We start from the raw sequence: 6,212 nt of genomic DNA, 5'->3' as shown, positions 1-6,212 counted from the left end.
AATTTCTTTCTCCTTTTCTTTTGTTTTATTTGGTTATTAACTTGTGTTTCCCTGTTCCAGCAGGTATCCTTTGAATGGTGTTATGGTGTTTTTCCCCCCTCTTTTCCCTCTTTTCTGTCTTCTCAAACCCCAGCTGGTCGAGGCGGATGGCCACCCTTCCTGGTTCTGGTTCTGCCAGAGGTTTCTTCCTGGTTCTGCCAGAGGTTTCTTCCTGGTTCTGGTTCTCCCAGAGGTTTCTTCCTGGTTCTGGTTCTGCCAGAGGTTTCTTCCTGGTTCTGGTTCTGCCAGAGTAATGTGATGAAAACATAGAAAAAAACAGAAATAATGCTCCCAAATGGAGTCAGAACCCCAGTGTTTGAGACGTGTGGCTGCAGCCTGAAAAACAGGTTGGTATTCCACTTTGATTGTTAAATCCCTTTCATTCTGAGACTCTCTGAGGTTCTCTTTTTATATTTTATATATCTATATATATATATATCTGCTGCTGTCCCAACTTCACATTCAAGATGAACTGATTTATTTAATAAAATGGTAAAACTTCTCAATTTCAACACCTGATATATTTTCTTTGTTCGATTGTGAATAAAATGTTGACTCATGAGATCTGAAACATTATTAAACATTTTCATGTACATTTAATTTGTTGTAAATATAATTTAGTGTTGCATCAGAACATCACCTGGATTCAACATCATAAGTTACTGTGAGCCTCTGGAAGCTGCGTTTTTGTATTAAAGCCACAAATAGACAGTAATAAAAGTGAAAAAAAAACAGCAGATAAGTGTAATAAATAGTTTAAAAAGCAGAAAAGTCACGAACATCATTGTAATTTTCTTCCTGGAAGGTGAAAACCAAGATAATTAACTCCTGTCTTTGTTGCTATCGAGCATCAATATGAAATTGAAGGAGGTTAACATCTTAAATGTATTGTTTGGGAATAACAGAAAAATTAAAATAGCACGATGATGGTTTATTTTGAAAGTTGAAACAAAAGGTTATGATTTAACATAATATTCTTCAATACAGTCACAATAAGGTATAAAATAAATGTAAAAAGCGAGTTTTTAAACAGAAATAACCAGATAAACATGGATTTTTGTGCTAAGGCTGTTAGCATCGTCAGAGGGTTCCAGGTTCAACTCCCGGCTGGTTCTGTCTGTGTGTCTGTTCCTCCCACCGTCCAAAAACATGCTGTCAGGTTACCTGGTGACTCTAAAACTGTCCTTAGGAGTGATTTTGAGTGGTTCTGGTTCTGCCAGAGGTTTCTTCTTGGTTCTGGTTCTGCCAGAGGTTTCTTCCTGGTTCTGCCAGAGGTTTCTTCCTGGTTCTGGTTCTGCCAGAGGTTTCTTCCTGGTTCTGGTTCTGCCAGAGGTTTCTTCCTGGTTCTGGTTCTGCCAGAGGTTTCTTCCTGAGTGTGGTTCTGCCAGAGGTTTCTTCCTGGTTCTGGTTCTGCCAGAGGTTTCTTCCTGGTTCTGCCAGAGGTTTCTTCCTGGTTCTGCCAGAGGTTTCTTCCTGGTTCTGCCAGAGGTTTCTTCCTGGTTCTGGTTCTGCCAGAGGTTTCTTCCTGGTTCTGGTTCTGCCAGAGGTTTCTTCCTGGTTCTGGTTCTGCCAGAGGTTTCTTCCTGAGTGTGGTTCTGCCAGAGGTTTCTTCCTGGTTCTGGTTCTGCCAGAGGTTTCTTCCTGGTTCTGCCAGAGGTTTCTTCCTGAGTCTGGTTCTGCCAGAGGTTTCTTCCTGGTTCTGCCAGAGGTTTCTTCCTGGTTCTGCCAGAGGTTTCTTCCTGGTTCTGGTTCTGCCAGAGGTTTCTTCCTGAGTCTGGTTCTGCCAGAGGTTTCTTCCTGGTTCTGGTTCTGTCAGAGGTTTCTTCCTGGTTCTGGTTCTGCCAGAGGTTTCTTCCTGAGTCTGGTTCTGCCAGAGGTTTCTTCCTGGTTCTGCCAGAGGTTTCTTCCTGGTTCTGGTTCTTCCAGAGGTTTCTTCCTGGTTCTGGTTCTGCCAGAGGTTTCTTCCTGGTTCTGGTTCTGCCAGAGGTTTCTTCCTGAGTCTGGTTCTGCCAGAGGTTTCTTCCTGGTTCTGGTTCTGCCAGAGGTTTCTTCCTGGTTCTGGTTCTGTCAGAGGTTTCTTCCTGGTTCTGGTTCTGCCAGAGGTTTCTTCCTGAGTCTGGTTCTGCCAGAGGTTTCTTCCTGGTTCTGGTTCTTCCAGAGGTTTCTTCCTGGTTCTGGTTCTGCCAGAGGTTTCTTCCTGAGTCTGCCAGAGGTTTCTTCCTGGTTCTGGTTCTGCCAGAGGTTTCTTCCTGAGTCTGGTTCTGCCAGAGGTTTCTTCCTGAGTCTGGTTCTGCCAGAGGTTTCTTCCTGGTTCTGGTTCTTCCAGAGGTTTCTTCCTGGTTCTGGTTCTGCCAGAGGTTTCTTCCTGGTTCTGCCAGAGGTTTCTTCCTGGTTCTGGTTCTGCCAGAGGTTTCTTCCTGAGTCTGGTTCTGCCAGAGGTTTCTTCCTGGTTCTGGTTCTGTCAGAGGTTTCTTCCTGGTTCTGGTTCTTCCAGAGGTTTCTTCCTGGTTCTGGTTCTGTCAGAGGTTTCTTCCTGGTTCTGTCAGAGGTTTCTTCCTGGTTCTGGTTCTGCCAGAGGTTTCTTCCTGGTTCTGCCAGAGGTTTCTTCCTGGTTCTGGTTCTGCCAGTGGTTTCTTCCTGGTTCTGGTTCTGTCAGAGGTTTCTTCCCGAGTCTGGTTCTGCCAGAGGTTTCTTCCTGGTTCTGGTTCTGCCAGAGGTTTCTTCCTGGTTCTGCCAGAGGTTTCTTCCTGAGTCTGGTTCTGCCAGAGGTTTCTTCCTGGTTCTGGTTCTGCCAGAGGTTTCTTCCTGGTTCTGGTTCTGTCAGAGGTTTCTTCCTGGTTCTGGTTCTTCCAGAGGTTTCTTCCTGGTTCTGGTTCTGTCAGAGGTTTCTTCCTGGTTCTGTCAGAGGTTTCTTCCTGGTTCTGGTTCTGCCAGAGGTTTCTTCCTGGTTCTGGTTCTGCCAGAGGTTTCTTCCTGGTTCTGGTTCTGCCAGTGGTTTCTTCCTGGTTCTGGTTCTGTCAGAGGTTTCTTCCCGAGTCTGGTTCTGCCAGAGGTTTCTTCCTGGTTCTGGTTCTGCCAGAGGTTTCTTCCTGGTTCTGCCAGAGGTTTCTTCCTGGTTCTGGTTCTGCCAGAGGTTTCTTCCCGAGTCTGGTTCTGCCAGAGGTTTCTTCCTGGTTCTGCCAGAGGTTTCCTCCTGGTTCTGGTTCTGCCAGAGGTTTCTTCCTGGTTCTGGTTCTGCCAGAGGTTTCTTCCTGAGTCTGGTTCTGCCAGAGGTTTCTTCCTGGTTCTGGTTCTGCCAGAGGTTTCTTCCTGGTTCTGTCAGAGGTTTCTTCCTGAGTCTGGTTCTGCCAGAGGTTTCTTCCTGGTTCTGGTTCTGCCAGAGGTTTCTTCCTGGTTCTGCCAGAGGTTTCTTCCTGGTTCTGGTTCTGCCAGAGGTTTCTTCCTGGTTCTGGTTCTACCAGAGGTTTCTTCCTGGTTCTGGTTCTGCCAGAGGTTTCTTCCTGGTTCTGCCAGAGGTTTCTTCCTGGTTCTGTCAGATGTTTCTTCCTGGTTCTGGTTCTGCCAGAGGTTTCTTCCTGGTTCTGGTTCTGCCAGAGGTTTCTTCCTGGTTCTGCCAGAGGTTTCTTCCTGGTTCTGGTTCTGCCAGTGGTTTCTTCCTGGTTCTGGTTCTGTCAGAGGTTTCTTCCCGAGTCTGGTTCTGCCAGAGGTTTCTTCCTGGTTCTGGTTCTGCCAGAGGTTTCTTCCTGGTTCTGCCAGAGGTTTCTTCCTGAGTCTGGTTCTGCCAGAGGTTTCTTCCTGGTTCTGGTTCTGCCAGAGGTTTCTTCCTGGTTCTGGTTCTGTCAGAGGTTTCTTCCTGGTTCTGGTTCTTCCAGAGGTTTCTTCCTGGTTCTGGTTCTGTCAGAGGTTTCTTCCTGGTTCTGTCAGAGGTTTCTTCCTGGTTCTGGTTCTGCCAGAGGTTTCTTCCTGGTTCTGGTTCTGCCAGTGGTTTCTTCCTGGTTCTGGTTCTGTCAGAGGTTTCTTCCCGAGTCTGGTTCTGCCAGAGGTTTCTTCCTGGTTCTGGTTCTGCCAGAGGTTTCTTCCTGGTTCTGCCAGAGGTTTCTTCCTGGTTCTGGTTCTGCCAGAGGTTTCTTCCCGAGTCTGGTTCTGCCAGAGGTTTCTTCCTGGTTCTGCCAGAGGTTTCCTCCTGGTTCTGGTTCTGCCAGAGGTTTCTTCCTGGTTCTGGTTCTGCCAGAGGTTTCTTCCTGAGTCTGGTTCTGCCAGAGGTTTCTTCCTGGTTCTGGTTCTGCCAGAGGTTTCTTCCTGGTTCTGTCAGAGGTTTCTTCCTGAGTCTGGTTCTGCCAGAGGTTTCTTCCTGGTTCTGGTTCTGCCAGAGGTTTCTTCCTGGTTCTGTCAGATGTTTCTTCCTGGTTCTGGTTCTGCCAGAGGTTTCTTCCTGGTTCTGGTTCTGCCAGAGGTTTCTTCCTGGTTCTGCCAGAGGTTTCTTCCTGGTTCTGTCAGAGGTTTCTTCCTGAGTCTGGTTCTGCCAGAGGTTTCTTCCTGGTTCTGGTTCTGCCAGAGGTTTCTTCCTGGTTCTGCCAGAGGTTTCTTCCTGGTTCTGGTTCTGCCAGAGGTTTCTTCCTGGTTCTGGTTCTGCCAGAGGTTTCTTCCTGGTTCTGTCAGATGTTTCTTCCTGGTTCTGGTTCTGCCAGAGGTTTCTTCCTGGTTCTGTCAGATGTTTCTTCCTGGTTCTGGTTCTGCCAGAGGTTTCTTCCTGGTTCTGGTTCTGCCAGAGGTTTCTTCCTGGTTCTGGTTCTGCCAGAGGTTTCTTCCTGAGTCTGGTTCTGCCAGAGGTTTCTTCCTGGTTCTGGTTCTGCCAGAGGTTTCTTCCTGGTTCTGCCAGAGGTTTCTTCCTGAGTCTGGTTCTGCCAGAGGTTTCTTCCTGGTTCTGGTTCTGCCAGAGGTTTCTTCCTGGTTCTGGTTCTGTCAGAGGTTTCTTCCTGGTTCTGGTTCTTCCAGAGGTTTCTTCCTGGTTCTGGTTCTGTCAGAGGTTTCTTCCTGGTTCTGTCAGAGGTTTCTTCCTGGTTCTGGTTCTGCCAGAGGTTTCTTCCTGGTTCTGGTTCTGCCAGTGGTTTCTTCCTGGTTCTGGTTCTGTCAGAGGTTTCTTCCCGAGTCTGGTTCTGCCAGAGGTTTCTTCCTGGTTCTGGTTCTGCCAGAGGTTTCTTCCTGGTTCTGCCAGAGGTTTCTTCCTGGTTCTGGTTCTGCCAGAGGTTTCTTCCCGAGTCTGGTTCTGCCAGAGGTTTCTTCCTGGTTCTGCCAGAGGTTTCCTCCTGGTTCTGGTTCTGCCAGAGGTTTCTTCCTGGTTCTGGTTCTGCCAGAGGTTTCTTCCTGAGTCTGGTTCTGCCAGAGGTTTCTTCCTGGTTCTGGTTCTGCCAGAGGTTTCTTCCTGGTTCTGTCAGAGGTTTCTTCCTGAGTCTGGTTCTGCCAGAGGTTTCCTCCTGGTTCTGGTTCTGCCAGAGGTTTCTTCCTGGTTCTGCCAGAGGTTTCTTCCTGGTTCTGGTTCTGCCAGAGGTTTCTTCCTGGTTCTGGTTCTACCAGAGGTTTCTTCCTGGTTCTGGTTCTGCCAGAGGTTTCTTCCTGGTTCTGTCAGAGGTTTCTTCCTGAGTCTGGTTCTGCCAGAGGTTTCTTCCTGGTTCTGGTTCTGCCAGAGGTTTCTTCCTGGTTCTGTCAGATGTTTCTTCCTGGTTCTGGTTCTGCCAGAGGTTTCTTCCTGGTTCTGGTTCTGCCAGAGGTTTCTTCCTGGTTCTGGTTCTGCCAGAGGTTTCTTCCTGGTTCTGTCAGAGGTTTCTTCCTGAGTCTGGTTCTGCCAGAGGTTTCTTCCTGGTTCTGGTTCTGCCAGAGGTTTCTTCCTGGTTCTGCCAGAGGTTTCTTCCTGGTTCTGGTTCTGCCAGAGGTTTCTAACTGGTTCTGCCAGAGGTTTCTTCCTGGTTCTGGTTCTGCCAGAGGTTTCTTCCTGGTTCTGGTTCTGCCAGAGGTTTCTTCCTGGTTCTGCCAGAGGTTTCTTCCTGGTTCTGGTTCTGCCAGAGGTTTCTTCCTGGTTCTGGTTCTGCCAGAGGTTTCTTCCTGGTTCTGTCAGATGTTTCTTCCTGGTTCTGGTTCTGCCAGAGGTTTCTTCCTGGTTCTGGTTCTGCCAGAGG

Source organism: Leuresthes tenuis, unplaced genomic scaffold (assembly GCF_036924035.1).
Source record: "Leuresthes tenuis unplaced genomic scaffold, fLeuTen1.0.hap1 SCAF_5, whole genome shotgun sequence".
Classification (NCBI taxonomy): Eukaryota; Metazoa; Chordata; class Actinopteri; order Atheriniformes; family Atherinopsidae; genus Leuresthes; species Leuresthes tenuis.
Note: the sequence above shows the minus strand (reverse complement) of the source record.